General features: G+C 42.1%; 1 protein-coding gene and 1 long non-coding RNA gene across 3 annotated transcripts in view; one reads left to right on the top strand and one right to left on the bottom strand.

The window, feature by feature from the left end:
* The window catches only part of prkd1 (protein kinase D1), a 323,070-nt gene that overhangs the window by 108,473 nt on the left and 195,042 nt on the right, over positions 1–19,555 (top strand). The gene's annotated exons all lie outside the window — the stretch shown is intronic.
* LOC140725085 (uncharacterized) lies at positions 12,111–18,404 on the bottom strand. The gene is made up of 2 exons (XR_012098260.1): positions 18,310–18,404; positions 12,111–18,009 (listed from the first exon to the last, which is right to left on the bottom strand). It is a non-coding gene; the product is annotated as an uncharacterized lncRNA (long non-coding RNA).

Below are 19,555 nucleotides of genomic sequence, written 5' to 3' on the forward strand. Positions count from 1 at the left end.
TGTGTTGTTGCTGGCACTTGGTGAAAGTTAGAATTAGTAGCTGGGGTGAGTAGATGTGACAATCGGGGATGGGTTTTGCAGTTTTGAGAGGCCCCCAGGATAGCAGGAAACCAGTAATAGTGACTTACCTAAACATGCTTTACCACTGTAGCAACTGAGTCTTGATTGATTGGGTGGGAGCTAAATCTTCAGATACAAATCAAAAAACATAAGCAAATGGCAGTTTAATGTTTTTGCTTGTTTCTTTCAGATTTGTTGGCCAAGTTCCATATTGTTTTGGAGTACATAATTGCTGGGGGAGCGGTGTATATATTTTATTTTTTGGATTCCCATTTGTGCAAAATTACATGGGCTTTCACGTCATCATTAGCATTCGATTTAGCATTTGGCAAGCAAGAGTGTTAAATTACCTTCAATACATATAACCACCACGATTAAGATAGACTCATGTTAAGTGGTGTGGTTCTGGCAAATAAGAATAGGCAGTGAAGGAAATGAAAAGCATTAGAGGAAAAATAAAATAATTACTACTGGTGAGATCTTTTTTATATATAATTGCAATTCATGTTTTCTTGTATACCAGTAATGGACCAAGGTAACAAACAGCTGCTCAACTAGGCATATTTTCAGATGTGAAAATAGATGTTGCTAATGTACGGTGGATACAAATGAAAACAAAGTTCAATCGACTGTGAAGATTTGCAATTACTGCAGATCTGTTTCAGACAGGTAAGACACCCACAGATTTTGAAGTAAAGGTTTAACACTGAAGTACATCCAAAGATGCATGGAAAGTAAAGAAAGCTTGGAATTCACTTTCCCCGATAGAGCAACGTGGACACCAGTCAGCTAAAATAGTGCAGAGTAATTTCTGTCCCACTACCACAGATAGGTTGGACCTTGCTCAGACACTGAATGCTGGAGAATTGCTTTGCATTCATACCTGATTGCTGGACAGTGTTAGAGTGCAGTCAGCAAGCCACAAGTGAAGATCAACCAGCCATTTTGGGACATCTGTAGTCAATTGGGAAATCCAGACTCGGGGAGAAATAATAGCATTACTTCATCAAGTAGGTGCCATTTCTCCATTGGTTCAGGCCCAGTACTTTACTGAAATTTGATCAATTCACTTCTTGGAATAATTGCTAACTATGTGCATATTTATCCTGTAAGGCCAATGCTTGCATTATTAATGTTGGGGGAAGAGGGGAATATAATATGTTTAAGAAAAGCTCTGAAGGGAATGATTATCTTAAAACCTGCAAATGATACACAAGAGCTTTTGCATTGACTGTAATATCCTGTAGTAATATGACAATGGTGGGTGTTGTGGTCAGTTTCTGATTGTGACAATGGCAAATGCCAATAACTTCACCATCAGTCCAACTGCAAGTTCTTTGTGATTATGGCCACCAGCCAATGCTTTCCAACTGAAGCATGCCTTGCTTGACATAGTTCATTCACCTTAGTTAGATCCAGCTCTTTTACTTTTTTGTTCACTTGAAACAGATTAAGGAAGATCATAGTTTTGAAATCAGACCAGTTTTCTATCCAGCTCTGCATTAAAGTTCCATTCACCAGTACTCTGTAGTTCTTGCATGTTGTTGACGTTTCCACCTCTACCTCCATGCCGCATATTGGTATCATGTAGTTTACAATCACTAACAAGATAGCTCCTCTGGTGTTTATTTAGGTTTCCAAAGAGGTTGTAATTGAAATGACAACTACATTATTATCCCTCACTATTATAATGGATTCCTTGTTCTGTGCTGTTAAACCACTCTCTTAATTTTCCCTGCTGAAATAGCATACAGTTTGTAATGTTAAATTATAAATCCTCCTCCATTTTGAGGTAGGTCCTTGCCTTTCCTATAATCTACAATTCCCATGTGGCAATATTCCCAGTAATTTACCATAGTCCCTGCATTTAGACATGTCATCCAAACCCACTTTAAGCTACCTTATACTTACCCTGCTATTTCAATTAATTTTTGTTTTAAGTGTTTTTTCCTCTCAGTCTTCTACACCTGGTTTCTCCTCACCAAGTTTCATCCTGGTGGCCACTCACAAATCACATTAAACTTTCTCTTGCTGCTTTAGTTAATCTTGTTATGAAGATGTTAGTTCCAGCTCTTTAGAAACAGCTTATCTATGTTGCACAAGTCCCACCTTCCCCAAAACTGACCTCAGTCACTCAGATTGTGAAGTTTTCTTCTTGTTCTAATTGTTCAGACATGTGTAGGTTAATCTGATATGCCCTGGTGTTCCTACACACATTGCAGAAGGTGCAATCGGTAAACATTTCAGGCGCTGTATTTTTGAGGTCCTGGTTCCTGGATTACTTGGCAGTAGAACCTTAATCCTTTATGTGGTCAGTTCATACATAGCTCATGGTTTGCACTTGAAAGATGTTGCATCTTTCATTCTTTTTCTTAACATGGCATCCATCCCCTATGTGTGTCTCCTTGATTTGTACTCACCTGCAAGTGGAAGCAATTTTTACCCATCAAACTCCTTCAATATTTTAAAGCTCACTCAAATTTCCTTCCTTTCCAGTCCTGATGAAGGGTCGCAGCCTGTTTATTCCCCTCCATTGATGCTGCCTGATGCTGAATTCCTCCAGCATTTTGTGTGCATTGCTCAAATTACCAATGCTGTCCCTTTCCTAGTGAAGGAATTCCAGCCTTTACAAACTCTCTAAATGGTTACGCCCTATATATCTGGTAAAATATCTGGTAATATCCTTGTAGAATGTCCTTGCACTTTACATGGTACTTCGATATCAGCCTGGATCTACCATTCTGGTAGGGGTTTTGCCTAAAAATGCATTGCCATTTCTGGTTACTGCTTTATCTTCCAATTTTCTACACTAACTTGTCTTTGCTTTCTTATTTCGGAATATTTTGTCAACATCTTTTTTTCTAAGAGTTTCATCCTAATATTGCCTTCCTTAAAAGGATATAGATACAGTCGCGCCTTCTAAACATTTTATAGTTACAATCATTGATATCTTAGATTATCTGGCAGTAAATTGCCTGGAGAGGAGTTCTTCTGATTTGGGCAGTTTCCGACACTCTGGAACCAGATTTCTTCATTCTGAGTAATATAGTGACAATCTATTGAAAGCTATATAAATTAAAGGCATTAGGCAAAATGAAACTAACGTCATACTGCTTGAAACACAGTTGATGTAGTTGGCACTAAAGTGATAGAAGGAAAGATTTTTAATTACAGGCTTTGCGGCTCTCTTGGAGACTTGTCATGGTGTCGACGTTGACTGACAGGATAGTGGTGGCTGTTCTATTCACTGATGAGAGCACCAAGATCAGCTCTGTGAAGTGGGAGTTTTACTGTCTTGGATTTGCAGATTATTGGCTCTCTCTTCTGCCTAGAATACTGTTTGTTCCTTTTCTGTATTTCAGACTTGTGCTTTTTCTGGCCAGATGTTTCCATCCCCAGTCTATATTATTCCAGTATACCCTATATTATTCCAGTACATCTATCTACTTGGCACTGCAGCCTTGATAGGTGTGCTAAAATTGACTGCAAATTCTTGCCCATGGTTGTGAGTATTCCAATATAAGTTTATCCGTTTGAAGAGCTTTTACTTGTCTCAGTAATCCATTCACAAAGAAAGCCAGATATTAGTATTAAATAACCGTGTCAAGAATTTTTCCATATCTGCAGAACAAATTATTTTCTGCTATAGCCTATTTTGATCAATTTTGGATTAAAGCATTTTATTTTGTAAATCGCAGATTGAGACCTGCAACGCTCTATTTGGCTACATGTAGCCCTTTTGATTTAATTCTATCTGCAATCCATTTAAATACCAAATATTACTTAAGAGGGGGAAAAGTCAAATTGCATCACTCGAAGAAATCAGTCTTTGAAAAGTGTATTGACATAGATACAAATTGTGCAGTGAATTTCAACTCAATTCAGTGGGGTGATGAACTACTAACATTCAGCATGCCTCTTATTTTACTATCATCACTTGTGTTCACTTCTTAGGAAAGGTCTCAGTTAACATAATCATACTGGCCTAGCAACAGTGGACCCTGCTTCACCTCATATTTCCTGATGACACAGGAGACCGTTCAATCTACTGAATCTATGCTGATCTTTGAGTTATCCCATCAGCCCTATTCCCTGCTTATTTAATGGTGATCTATTTTCTCTCACCTGTCTCTCCTGATCTTCCTTTGAATTAATTTAGTGTTTTGAAGTTACAACACACATAATCATTTAGCAGAACTATTTAACTTAATAACTAGCACATCTTTGGGAAGTGAATGGAAACTGGAGCATCCTGGGGAACCCGACAGTGGGTCTGCACACTGCTCACAGAAGGCACTGTAGGTCAGGGTCAAACCCAAGACACTGGAGCTTTGATACAGCAGTATTGTGAGCTGTGGCACTGTGCTGTTACAAGTACATCAGTACTCTGCTCCAACTTCCCCACTTCCTACTCCCCCATTCACCAGGCCCAAGAACGAGAAAGGCAGTAAAGAAGAAAGTTTCAAATTTCTGCTCTGTCTTAGGATAGTGAAATCAGCATAAAAATTTAAAGAAACATACTAAATTAGAACCAGTACAGGTGGCCCCCATTTTTCGAACGTTCGCTTTACGACAGCTCGCTGTTACAAAAGACCTACATTAGTACCTGATTTTGCTAACCAAAGAGGATTTTCGCTTTTATGAAAAAAAAGTTGCCTGTTTTATATGTGTGTTTATCCCGAGAAAGACTACCATGACCGTGAAGCCTTGTGCGGGCAGTTGTGTGCGCATGCGTGTACGTGCCGACTTTTTTTCTCTAAATCGATTTCAGCTCGCTGTCTTCCTGATTTTGATAAGTGAAACTACACCGTACATAAAATATTTCTGTATTTATCTGTATATTTACCATATCATTCCTGCTTTTACTACATGTTCGTGTTATTTTAGGTTTTATGTGTTATTTGGTATGATTTGGTAGGTTATTTTTTGGGTCTGGTAACGCTCAAAAAATTTTCCCATGTAAATTAATGGTAATTGCTTCTTCGCTTTATGACATTTTGGCTTACGTACGGTTTCATAGGAACGCTCTGCCTTCAGATAGCGGGGGAAACCTGTATAAGATGAGGCTTATACAAAGGTTAATTCTTTGTTTTTTTTATCATGACAGGTGTTCCTTTGCAAAATGTTTGCTAGATGGTGAGCCACACTGTCAGTGAAAGATGTGAAGACATTACATTGATACTGTAGCTGCAACACTCAGATTTCATTAATTCATTAGCTTCACGAAGGGTCTTAACAGAAAATCTGTCAGCTGCTCTTCTTAAGCATCCCTCAGGATTAAGATGACTTCAGTTCTATGGGTTCTGAGCTGGCTGATGAGGCTCATGTGGGTGGGATCTGTAGAGTCTGCCGCAGGTTGGGTGGGTGTGACTTTTAGCTTGTGTAGTTATTGTAAGGATGAGCTACTTCCACTGGGTTCTGCGTGCTTCCAGTTGAGAGACCAGAGGGCATTTTATTTTATAAAATTGAATTGCCAGAGGAATTTTTATTTTGTCCTGCCAGTGGATTTGGAGGATTTAAAAAAAGATAAGATTGTGGTACCTCCCCTGTGCATGATGCATGTTTCCTTTTAGTGTGCAGCAGGGCATTGATCACACCTGCCTGGTAAACCAAGGGCTTTGTGCCAGGTTTAAATCTCTTTATCAGGTTTAAGACTGCAGTGGTTTACTGAAGTGTGGTGAATGTTATCACTTATGTCAGTATTCAATGAGAGGTGGTATTTGAGTTGCAGAAAATGATCTATGTTTTCTGGAGTCTTCAATTGTTGTGAGGAGGTTAGCAGTGGACCTTTGTGCTTTGCATAATTATCAAAAGGCTCATTGTAGGTTGAGCACTTTTCCTTTCAACTTGTTGGTTAAATCTAGACCAGACAGATGAGTGTTGGTTATGAGGTGCATTTTTATTGGGAGAAATATGAAGAGGAGGGTCGGAACAATGACATGGATTTGCTTGACTTTAGCTTACACTGGAGTTGATTCTGTAACAGGGTCTACTGGTTAGATATTGGCATTGGATTTCTTCTTATCGCAGTCATAGGATTGAGATGTATTTGTGAGGGCAGCTAATGATCCTTCAGTCCACCACGGTTGACAGAGTTTGTAAGATTGATAGAGGGCCTCTGTAGTGATTGATGCTGGTCCCTTCATCTTCTTATAATTTTCACTACACATTTTGGTGGACACAATCCCAACTACAATTTGAAGAGTCCTTCGTCCACTCCTTGCAGTGGTTTTCCTGGTGGCAGACATTGGGGACACCCCACTGTAGTTACTGGAATCAGATTTGTTTCCTTTCTTGGAGGGCCATGATTATGCTAACTCTAACAGTGAAGAATCCATATATATTGTGGTTATCGGTTGGTTGCTTTCCACCCCTACAGCAATCTCTTCTTCAGCAGAGGTGACGTTTATTGGATCTCAGTGTTATTTTGCTTGTGGAGCCGATTCTCTTCCCCCCCCCCCCCTTTGCAGTGTGATGGAGGGTTTAGTTGAAGAACATGTTGTATTTGTGGTTAGTGAGCTCGCCAATCTCCTGGTCATTTGCAACAAACCATTCCATTTGATTTCTGGTGGAGAAGGCAAGAGTCTCTTCAGGGATGTCATATATGGTGGACTTTGGGGCATTCTAGGAACTCTGGACACTGCAGGTGCAGCTGGTTGAGCGATGCCAGGCTTCTGTGCACCACTGATTGACAAAAGCTTCCTTGCTGAATGCATGGGGGGGACCTCTGACATTGACAGTTTTGTGGCAGAGTTTCCTTTACTGCCATTGTTTTGGGGCGGGATTGATGGGTTTGAGACAGACTAGTCTGTTGACGGGATCTAGTCAATAACATCAAATATTGTGTTAGTAGATTAGAGAGTTGACCTGAATGAACACCATCAGTTAAATACACAACAGGGAAGCTGTTACAATAGGCAGAGGGCAATGGTAAATTGGTTTATTATTGTCAAATGTTCTGAGGAACAAAGAAAAAACTTGTTTTGCAATATCATTAATACAGATCATTTCAATACATTGGTACATCATGGTCGTACAAAAAAACCCAAGAAATAACAGTTACAGGACCATAACCAGGTAGACTGTGAGGCTGAGTCCATCTGTTCATATTAGGGGACTGTTGTATCATCTTACAAAAGCAAGACAATTAAAGGTTGTCCTTGAGGCTGGTGGTACATGCTTGCAGACGTTTGTGCTTTCATGTTTATTCTATCTTATGCTTAATATGTCTTTGATTTTGTTGGCTGTCTACACAAGACAGAAAGAGGTGTGGATCGAGTCTGTGGAGGGGAGGCTAGCTTTTGTCATGTATTGAGCTGTATCCACAACTCGCTGCAATTTCCTTTCATCTTGGGCAGAGCTAAGACCATAAAAGCAAGGAGCTGAATTAGACCATTTGTCCCATCGAGTCTGCTCCGTCATTTCATCATGGCTGATCCATTTTCCCTCTCAATCCCATTGTCTTGCCTTCTCCCTATAACCTTTCACGATCTGACTAGTCAAGAACCATCAACCTCTAGTTAAATACACCCAATGACCTGGCCTCGACAGCTGCCTGTGGCAATGAATTCCAGATTCACTATGCTTCGGCTAAAGAAATTCCTCCTCATATCTGTTCTAAATGGTCATCCCTTTATTCTGAGACTGTGCCTTCTGATCCTCAACTCCCCCATTATAGGAAACATCCTCCCCACAACTACTCCATTTAGGCCTTTCAACATTCAATAGGTTTAAATGAAATCCCCCCTTATTCTTCTAAATTCCAGTGAGTACAGGCCTAGAACCATTAAATGCTCCTCATACAATAATCCTTTCACTCCCAGAATCATTTTTGTGAACTAGTATTAGCAACTGCACTCACTTCTTCCCCTTTACACACTTGAACTTCTGGCACACTACTAGTGACTTCCACGCTGAAGATTGAAGACTGAGGCAAAATACTTATGCTCCCACCATTTCCTTGTCCCTCATATTACCTCTCCAGCATTGTTTACTAGTGGCCTGATATTTACTTTCACCTCTCTTTTACTCTTTACAGTATAAAATAACTTTTGGTATCCTCTTTGATATTATTGACTAGCTTACCTTCATACTTCATCATTCCCCTCCTTATAGCTTTTTAGTTGCTTTCTATTGGTTATTAAGAACTTCCCAATCCTCTATATTCCCACTCAGTTTTGCTCTATCGTATGGCCTCTCTTTTGCTTCTGTGTTGTGTGTAACTTCTCTTGTCAGCCACAGTTGCATCAGCTTCCCTTTAGAATACTTCTTGTTTTGGTACGCATCAATCCTTCACCTTCCGAATTGCTCCCAGAAACTCCAGCCACTACTGTTCTTCTGTCATCCCTGCTATTATCTGCTTCCAATCAACTTTAACCAGCCTCTATAATTCCTTTTACTCCACTGTAATACTGATACATCTGACTTTATCTTCTCCCTCTCAAATTGCAGGATAAATTTTATCATATTATGATCACCTCTCCCAAAGTTTCCTTTACCTTAAGCACCCTAATCAAATCTGGTTCATTATATATAACCCAATCCAGAATAGCCTTTCCCCTAGTGGGCTGAACCACAAGATGCTCTGAAAAGCTATCTCACAGGCATTCTACAAACTCTCTGTCTTGGGATCTAGCATCAACTTGATTTTCCAGTCTACCTTCACTCTGAAATCCCCCATGGCTATTGTAACATTGCCCTTACAACATTCTTTTTCTATCTCTTGTTGTAATTTGTACCCCACATCCTGGTTACTATTTGGAAGGCAGTATATAACTCCCATCAGGGTTTTTTTTAACCCTAACAGTTTCTTAACTTTACCCACAAGGATTCTACATTTCCCTGTCTTATGTCAGCTCTTTCTGAGGATTTGATGCTTTACCACCAAAGCCTTGCCAACCCCTCTGCCCACTGGTCTGTTCTTGCAATATAATGTGAGAAAGCAGTAGCATTCCAAGCTGCGATGGATCCTGATAGACTGCCTTCCATGGGGCTTCTATAAAAATTAGCGAGAATCAAAGGAGGGCATGCCTCCTGAGGACGTTGAGGCAGTTTCTTGGCCATGTCTACATGGCTGGACCAGGACGGGCTACTGATAATGTTCACTCCTAGGAACTTGGAGCTCTCAACCTGTAAACAGGAGCATGTGCACTGCCAATGACAGGCTCCTTCCTTTTGCTAACAAGAGGGCAAGGTTATTGTCATTATATTATGCTACCGAGCCTTCTGTCTCCTTCCTGACTCGGACTCATTGCTATTTGAGATTCTGCCCACTACAATGGTGTGTTATCTGCAAACGTGGACGAATTTAGAGCAGAATCTGGCCACAGAATTATCTGTGTACAGGCAGTAAAGTAAGGACTGAGTACGCAGCCTTGCAGATCACCGGTATTAAGGATAATTGTGGTGGAGGTGTTGCTGCCTAACCTTACTGATAGTGGTTTTTTTGAAGTGAACATAGGGAGGTGTTGAGTTCCTGTCTTTCAATGAGGGAAATAGGAATGGAAGTAAATTGTTTTGATGATGCACACTGTTTATGCCTATCGTTCTTCCTCTTCCCATCATGACATTAGCACTACGGTTTTGGTCTGCACACCAAGCACAATAGTTACGCACTAACTTCTGAGTATAGTGAGATCTGCTATGATGATAATCCTGTTAATTTATCAGCGTGAATCCCCTTGGACCAATGTGATCCCTTATATACTTCTGATATAGATATATGATACAGGTCACATATTTTAATTGTAAATCCATCTGCAAATTAATGATGTGATGAGCAGTCAATCAGCTATCTCCTTTGATTTCAAATAATATTGAATTGCAATGTGTAGAATTAGCATGTCAAAGAAATGTAACAGTTGTTTAAAAGAGACTCTGATTTAAAGGACATTATAAAAGTGGTTCCTGATGTCACTTTGGAATAGGATCAGAGATTAAGTGCCATGTGTAAACACAAATTGTGGATTCTTGGGCATGACGTAGAGCTATTTATGTTTTGACTTAGTAAAAACAGTAATCTTGCCTTCAGTGCAAATAGTAGATATTTGTTCACTCTATACAGACAATTTGAGTAGAGAAAATATTTTGTTTTGATACATGTTGGTACTGATAAGAAATGCACGAGGATATCAGAATCTATGTCGTAGAGGTATACATTCAAATGAACTCCAAATCAAGTCAAGTTTAGATCTAGTCCAAAGCAGAAAATGCTTGAAAAATTCTTAAGATTGGGTTGCTTCTCTGGAGATAGAACTGTGTTAATGTTTTAGGTTGATGACCTGAATGCTTTTATATTCTGCAGTTGTTCCTGTTTTGAAAAACTAAATACTGTAGTTGAACGAGACCATTTTTTTTTTGTCTGATATTGAAAGGTCATCAACCTGGAATGTTACCTGTGACTTCAGCTCAAATCCAGCCTGAAAAGCTGAGCATTTTCAGCACTTCCTGTTTTAATGTCCCACACACTCGGAATTTTATATATCTCAATTAGAACATCTTGTATTCTCCACTGTCCTGTAGAACATAGGCTGATTTTGCCTCATCCTTACTCAATAGACGATCCCCTCATCCCTTTTGAACCTTGGTGGTATCACCCTAAAGCAAGTATTTGTTGAAGAACAGAGGGATCTTGGAGTGCAAGTCAATAACTCCCTGCAAGTGGGAGCAGAAGACATACAGCATGCTTGCCTTCATCAGTGTGGGCATCAAGTAAAGAGTCAGAAAGTCTTGTTGCTGTCTGAAACTTTTAAGTTGCACTTTGAGAATTGTGCGTGGTTCTGGTCACCACATTATAGTAAGGATGGGGACTTTGGAAAGGGTGCAGAAAAGGTTAATCTCCAATGCTTAGAGAATATTAGCTTTAAGGAGAGGTTGGACAAATTTGGATTGTTTTCTCTGAAACATTAGCAGCAGAGGGGAGATATGATGTAAGTTTATAAAATTATGATAATTAGAGTTAGGATAGAGTTTTTTCTCAGGATGGAATTATCACATACGAGAAGGCATGCATTTAAGATGAGAGGGAAAAGTTCAAAGGAGATTTCCAAGGCAGGTTTATTAAAAAAAACCTGGAATGTGCTGCTAAATCTAGTGGTGAAAGGAAATATGATAGAATATTTTAAGAGACATTTAGACAGACACCTGCTAAGGCACAGGCAGATGGGGTTTGTTTAATTTGATGTCATGGTCAGTACCGATATAGTGGGCTGAAGAGCTGGTTGAAGTGTTCTTTGATCTATACTGTTGAATAAGGAACACTTAGTGAAGTCCTGTGGAAACACTGGTTTGGCTCAAAGTGGTAACTTCACCCATAATAACTTAAACGTGCAAACATGTGTGTGTCCAATTCCAATAAGGAGTTTGTACGTTCTCCCCACGAACAGCGTAGGTTTCCTCTGGGTGCTCCGCTTTTCTCTCACAGTCCAAAGATGTACTCGTTAGTATTTAACTGGTCATTGTGAATTGTCCTGTGATTAGGCCAGATTTAAATAGGTGGGTTGCTGCGTGGTGTGGCTCTTTGAACAGAAAGGCCTGTCCTGTCCTGTACCTCTAAATAAAATACCAACAACTGAAAATAGTCTGTGGGATGAGTTTGTATTAAAACCAAGATCTTATGTGTGTAGGGAAATATGTTTATGAGTGTCTTCTAGACATTTCTCCAGAAAGACTCAGTTCAACCTTGCTTACCCTCCTTGCAGAATATAAATTCTGAATAATGTTTGCAGTGTAAGGTCTGTTTGCACACTCTTGTTCTAAAATTTCTGTTGACCTGAAACACTAGCTTGGTTCAGTTTCTAAGGATGTTTTCTGACCTGTTGAACATCCTTAGCATTTTGTGCTTTTATTTCTGATTTTAATATGCATCACAGACTAAGTTGATTTAGTTCTTTTTTCCCCACAAACAGATGTTGTGGTGCAACAAGGGTACTTATCATACTGAGGGCAGAATTCATGAACGGGGATGACATTAGAATGCAATTTTTTAAAAATCCACTAACAGATTGATGCATCTTTTTGAAAGCATATAGAGGAAAAAATGAGCATGCATGTACAGTGTGAAATTCGAAGCACAGGGCGCTAAACTCCACTCAACTGAACACGGGAGTCAAGACTACCCATCTAAACTTCGGGTGCTTTATTTATGACGATCAAATCACATATTCCTAAGAAATTAAGAATATATCAAACTCGACTTACAAGTAAAATATACACAACATGAGTAAGCAAAGTTTTAAAGAATGCGAGAAGATTAACACCATGTAAATATTCATTAAATTACCAAGGCTGGTTGAACACTGTACCAATAATTGGGAATAAACTTTCACATAATATTAACACAAAATATTGTTCAGATAGCATTCTCATTTATGAACTAAGCCAAAACTTACAGACGATGGTTTTGATGACGCATACAAGGGAAAGACAACACAGGCTTTGTGTAAATGTGCTTCAGTTTGACTGAAAAACTCTGCCACAACAAAATGACTCACCTCACATGATCCAACTGAATTTCAAATTTTAAGGTAGCGGCAGTCAGAATAAAAGAGCGCTATATTTCAAATAAAAGCCTGAACTCTCCCTGCCCGCTTGGCATCTTTAAAGATATCACAAACAGTTAATGCAACAGGATACAATGTTCTGTCCTACTTTTTCAGAAGGAGGACAATCTCTGACATAGGCTTGAAGAACTTCTTGCTTGAACCTTGCTTTGTCATCTTGAGCTCTACTTGGCAAATCCTTCTGTGAACATGTGTCCTTGATTCTCCACCGGTTCACGATAGTGGCAAATGAACAACATGGAGATGTGATGTTTACCGGGCAAAATAATGGGGTTCCTCTGAATACGTACACAACGCTGGAAGAACTCAGCAGGTCAGGCAGCATCCGTGAGAAAAGAGTAGCCAATGTTTCGGGCCGAGACCCTTCATCAGGAATGGTGGGGGGAAGAGAGGACCGAAGCCCAGTAATAGAGATAGGGGAGGGGGTAGGGCCTAGACGCGCCAGGTGGAAAACCAATCAGAGGAAAGATAAAGGGGGGGAGGGGGAGGGGGTAAGCATGGAAGAACTGTAGAGATAAAGAAGCAGAAAGTGGAAAGGGGAGAGAGGCAGAGAGGGACCTGGGATAGGGGAAGGGGGAGGGGGAGGGAATTACCGGAAATTGGAGAATTCAATGTTCATACCACCAGGCTGGAGGCTACCCAGACGGTAGATGAGGTGTTGCTCCTCCAACCTGAGTTTGGCCTCATCATGGCAGTAGAGGAGGCCGTGTATGGACATATCTAGATGGGAATGAGAAGCAGAGTTGAAGTGGGTGGCAACCGTGAGGTCCTGTCTATTGTGACGGATGGAGCGTAGGTGCTCGACGAAGCGGTCCCCCAATCTGCGTCGGGTCTCGCCGATGTAGAGGAGGCCGCACCGGGAGCACTGGATGCAATAGACGACTCCAGTAGACTCGCAGGTGAAGTGTTGCCTCACCTGGAAGGACTGTCTGGGGCCCGGAATGGTGGTAAGGGGGGAGGTGTGGGGACAGGTGTAGCATTTGCGCTTGCCGGGATAAGTGCCGGGTGGGTGTTCTGTGGGGAGGGACGTGTGGACCAGGTAGTCGCGGAGGGAACAATCCCTGTGAAAAGCTGAGAGGGGTAGGGAGGGAAAGATGTGTTTGGTGGTGGGGTCCTGTTGAAGGTGGCGGAAGTTGCAGAGGATAATATGTTGGATCTGGAGGCTGGTGGGGTGGTAGGTGAGGACAAGGGGAACCCTGTCTCTGTTGTGGTGACGGGAGGATGGGTTAAGGGCTGAAGTGTGGGAAGTGGAGGAGATGCGGGTGAGAGCATCTTTGATGACGCCAGAAGGGAAACCACGATCCTGAAAGAAAGAGGACATTTGAGAAGTCCTGGAACGGAAAGCCTCATCCTGGGAGCAGATGTGGCGGAGACGGAGGAACTGGGAATAGGGAATGGCATTTTTGCATTGGGCAGGGTGGGAAGAGGTATAGTCAAGATAGTTATGGGAGTCAGTGGGTTTGCAGAAGTTGTCAGTGGATAGTCTGTCTCCAGAGATGGAGACCAAGAATGGGGAGAGAAGTGTCCGAGATGGACCGAGTGAATTTAAGGGCTGGGTGAAAGTTAGAGGCAAAGTTGATGAAATTGATGAGCTCAGCATGGGTGCTGGAAGCAGCACCAATGTAGTCGTCAATGTAGTGGAGGAAAAGTTGGGGAGTGGTGCCAGTATAGATTTGGAGCATAGACTGTTCCATATAACCCACAAAGAGGCCGGCATAGCTGGGGCCCATGCAAGTGCCCATGGCTATGCCCTTGATCTGGAGAAAGTGGGAAGAACCAAAGGAGAAGTTATTGAGAGTTAGAACAAGCTCCGCCAACCGGAGGAGTGTGGTGGTGCTGGGGAACTGGTGGGGTCTGTTATCCAAAAAGTAGCGGAGGGCTTTGAGGCCTTCTTGATGGGGGATGGAGGTGTATAAGGATTGAACATCCATGGTAAAAATGAAGCAGTCGGGGCCGGGGCATTGGAAGTTATTGAAGAGGTGAAAGGCATGAGATGTATCCTGGAGATAGGTGGGGAGAGACTGAATTATGGGGGATAAAATGGAGTCCAGGTAGGCAGACACAAGTTCGGTGGGGCAGGAGCAGGCTGAAACTATGGGTCTGCCGGGACAGTCAGGTTTGTGGAACTTGGGGAGGAGGTAAAACCGAGCTGTGCGGGGTGTGGGAATTATTGAGTCTTTTGGCTGAGGGAGGAAGGTGTCCGGAGTTGATGAGGGTGGAGATAGTGCGGGAGACAGTGGATTGATGTTTTTTGGTGGGGTCCTGTGGCAGGGGTAAGTACGAGGAGGTGTCAGAGAGCTGCCGTTTGGCCTCAGTGAGGTAGAGGTCTGTCCGCCAGACTACTACAGCACTACCTTTGTCTGCAGGTTTGATGGTGAGGTTGGGGTTAGTGCGGAGAGAGTGGAGGGCAGTGCGTTCAGAGGGAGTGAGGTTAGAATAGGAGAGAGGGGTGGTGAAGTTGAAAAGGTTGATGTCTCGGTGACAGTTAGAGATGAAAAGGTCGAGAGCAGGTAGAAGGCCCGATGGGGGTGTCCAGGAGGAGGAGGAGAGTAGAAGTCAGGAGAATGGGTCATCACTGGGGGGAGGGGGGGAATCCTTGTTGAAGTAGTAGGCTCGGAGACGTAGGCGGCGGAAGAAGAGTTCAGCATCATGGCGGGCACGGAACTCGCTGAGATGGGGGCAGAGGGGGACAAAAGTAAGGCCCTTACTGAGGACAGAGTGTTCTGCCTCAGATAGGGGAAGGTCGGGGGGGATGTTGAAGACAAGGCAAGGGTTGGGACAGGGGTTAAGGGAGGGTAAGGAGTGGGAAGTCTCAGGAGGAGGGGTGTTGGGATGTTCAGGGAGAGCGGGCAGAGGGGAGGATGAGGGATCGGAAGGATGGAGGGGGATGAGGGATGAAGGGAAGGCTGGGAGTCACAACGAGAATAGGAGGTAGCAGGGGAATAGGACGGGTGGCAGGACCCCATGGCAGCACCGACCGTCCCAGCCATAGGATCCCGGTCTGAGCCGGACCTGGAGCTGGGGCCTCCGGAGCTTATAGCCCGCAGGGCGTCAAATCTGTGGTCAGAGTCCGGAGAGAGAGAGTTCATGGGGTTCCCCTCTAAGCTGCTCAAATCTGCATTTTTTTTAACAAAACGAGGAGGAATCCTGTATGAATATGCCCATTTCTTCTCATTCCAAGCTCTCCCAGGTGCCTGTAAAGTTTGCTTTTTCTTCTTGCGCTCTTCTTCAAGTGAGCAATGGTGCTTTTTTGAGTTAATTTCCGTAAAACCATCACTCACAGTTGACACAGACTGTTGCTCCACCACAGCTATGGATGGGCGATTACCCACAATGACAACACTTGCATAATTAATTAAATCAAACTGGGCTAAAGCATCAGTCTTCCCTTTTGGCTTTTTCCACACCTGGTTTTATGTCCTTTTCCTTCTTTTTTGCTGGATACATCCTTAACTGTATTTTGTATAGCTGTTGGGTCATTGGGAGCCATGCACTCTACATAGACACTGCCCCCCATTCACTGCTAATCCAGTTGTTCGTCTACATACCTTTTGGTCCTTTTCATTTCTGGGAGTGGTCCATTAGTCTGGAGATTTTCCACCATACCCTGGATTTGTCCTGCAGTTTTGTCTAGCAATTGGGCGTTGGAGAGGGAAACTATGTTTAGCTAATTCTTTTCTCTGCCCAAGCCTTGTATCTGCTACATCTACCTCAGGAGGCAGCTTATTTTAGGATGTTCTATTTATACTGATGCTTTGAGAGAGACCATGTTGAGGCTGTGAACTGGAGTTTACCTTTTCTTTAAGGTTAATGTGGCTTGTGCAAGGGCTGAACAGTGAAGGTCTCCCATTTTGCAGAATGTTTGTCTTCAAGCTGTGAACAGTAGGCCTGTGGATGTCCCCTTCTAAATACTTACTACCATCATCCTAAGTCCACCCTCTATACCAACAATGTTTATATACTTCCTGGCCTTTAGTGCTGTGAGGATATCTCTCCCAAGCAGCTGTAGGGCTGAGTCGTATCAGCTAGAGGTGGGATCTGTTCAACAACACTGTGGCAATTTTTCAGCAACAGGGCTAATGCTGTGGGCATCGTCTAAATAAGCTAAGCTAGGCAAACAACCATCTTTCTTTTGCTGAAAGCAACTCCGTTAACAGATCCTCAAGTTCTCTTTACTTTGTTATTCTTATTTGAAATCTTTGGAAAGCTGTCCAACTTTTGAAAAGTGCACTTTCTATTACCTCCGGCGCACCGTAGCATTCATCAAGCCCGTCCTAGATCATTCTTAAAGCTGGGTTGTTTATATTATTTGCTCTGAAGCACCTAACATAGTTGGAGAATTCCTTACCAAGCCATTTTAACCACAAGTTCAATTCCTCACCATTCGTAAGTTCCAGGTCTTTGTATTATTAAAAGATGACTTCCATGCTCTATAACTTTCTGGACGGTCATCAGAGTGTGATAGGTTGGTGCTCACGAGCTTTTTGTGTGCCAGATACTTCGCCATATCCATCATGGCTGAAGATGCTGACGATCTACTGGTAAACTTCCTTTGCACTGAGGCATGTTAAGCCTTGGTTGTAAGTATTTAGATTTATGTTGTCAAATCTTGGCATTGTCTCCACTGTTTTACAGTAGGGGATTTACTTTTCTTTTGGTGCTGGACAGGTAAGAGTTGTTTCACATATGTGAAGTCTTTCTGTACTTGGCTGTAAGCAACTTATTGGGAGATGACCATTGGCTACAGTGTGCTGATTGCTGTCTTTTTCCAAAGGGATAGGCAAAGTGTTAGAATGGAGTGTTGAGACTGTTGATAATGTGTTGTGTAGCAGGCATGCTCAGACTGCTGGTTAAGACTTCATAATCACTCACACACTCAACGTGTGCCCTCTATTATGGCTGGGTGGCTTTTTCTACTGTAAAGCTCCTCACCCTCCTGCTCTGCTGCTGCCTCCAATATCTCTGCATAGCAACTTCGGCCTCTTTTTGAAGGAGTAGGGCTTCCAAATTAGCCTGTAGCTGAGCGTTGTCTGTTTTTTTAAACGGCAGTCTCCCTCTGTCCACGCGAAGTGCTCGGGCAGCCTCCGCCTGCAGCAACATCGCTATGGACTGCCGTCAGACGCTCTGTCTGGTGAACTTTGCCTTTCCTGTGGTGTTTGTTGTGTCCTTTGTGTACCTCTCACCCATAATGGTTGTTATTCACCGCCGTCGACTGCTCGTACGCTGTTTGGCCAGCTGCGTGCTCGACTTTTTACTGTACTGTGTGTGAAGCACACTATTAAGCAGCAGGCAAACTCCACTCAGTTGAACACGGGAGTCAGGATATAGGTGTAAGCCCGGGGCGCTTTATTTTGGTAGCACGCACACATGTAATTGAGTAGGTGTAAAACTGAGAGAGACCAGAAAAATACTGTAAGTACTTAATGCAGCAAACTTTTGACAATCAAATTTCGTACCCATAAGAAATTAGAAATGAAGCTAGAATTACATGTAAAATATTCAGAATTATACACAACATGAGTAGGCAAAGTTTTAAAGAATGCGAGAAGAGTAACACCGTGTACACATTCATTAAGTTACCAAGGCTGGTCGAATACCGTGCCAATAATCGGGAATAAACTTTCACATAATATTAACACAAAATATTGCTCAGATAGCGTTCTCCTGTATGAACTAAGCCAAAACTTACAGACGATGGTTTTGATGACGCAAACAAGGGAAAGACAACACAGGCTTTGTGTAAGTATACTTCAGTCTGACTCAAAATCTCCGCCACAACAAAATGACTGCCCTCACATGATCCAACTGAATTTCAAATTTAAAGGAGCCAGCACAATCAGAATAAAAATCGGCTGGACTATATTTCAAATAATAGCCTCTGCAATGAACCGTCTGTATATGAGGAAAGAGCCTGCATTTATTATAACATCCTTTAAATCAACGTTTGTTCCTATTCCATGTCCGTTTACCAGTCTTTAATCATTTATCGTCAGTTCTGTATGCTCCAGTTCTGGTTAATTTGCAGACTCCACATCCACTGGAGAAGCTGGTTCACCCTTAATTATCCTAGTGGTTACAATCTCAATTGGACTTTTTGAACATAATATATCCCTTACAAAAATAATCCTCAGCAAAACAAAGCTCAAACATCTAGAGGACCGCAGCAGTTCAGCTTGCATCTGTGGAGGCAGAAGGATGGTCTATGTTTCCAGTCCAGGTGAATGCATCAGTCCAAAGCAGTCAAGTAGAAGTGTTTTGGGGTTTTGATAGAGTTACATTCATAGTTCAGAAAATCTGTCAGTTCAGTACCATCAAAGTACTAAGGTTGCTGGGTGATTGGATTGTTCTGTACTGCTATCAGGCTCGTTGGTCGACTGTTCTCTGAAGAGCCTTATATGCTCCCTTCCATTCTGTGGGAACCTTGCCCTATGGCTGCATGTTGAAGTGAGAAGCATAACAGTTTCTAGCTCTATCCAGATTGGGAGCTGAAATGTACTCAGCGATGGCAAATTGAGCTGATGTTTATTGAAAATTACAACACTCCTGCTTATGCAGTAAACAAGCTCACTTACCACTGCATAACTGTCTATTTAACAACATCCTCAGTTCAGCATGTTACTCCAGTGATTTATTTCAGACTTTTAAGTGTTAATGATCATAACTAATAGGTGCTATTAAAAAGCCTTCAGCACAACATAAATTATCTGGGGCAGTAAATTTTGCTGTTGTCACACTTTGTACCATTTCTTCATATCTACACTAACAGCAAATGGAGCTGTTTCTTCTGGTCCTCCTTGAATTTCATTTGGTCAATCTCCCCTCTCTTGTCATGACTGAAGTCTCTCAGATCAGATTTAAGTGCAGAACTGTATATTACTTTCAGAACTAGAAATTTATTCCAAAAATGTATGCATCTACTTTAGTTTCACTGCAGC

This window comes from Hemitrygon akajei, chromosome 3, assembly GCF_048418815.1.
Source record: "Hemitrygon akajei chromosome 3, sHemAka1.3, whole genome shotgun sequence".
Classification (NCBI taxonomy): domain Eukaryota; kingdom Metazoa; phylum Chordata; class Chondrichthyes; order Myliobatiformes; family Dasyatidae; genus Hemitrygon; species Hemitrygon akajei.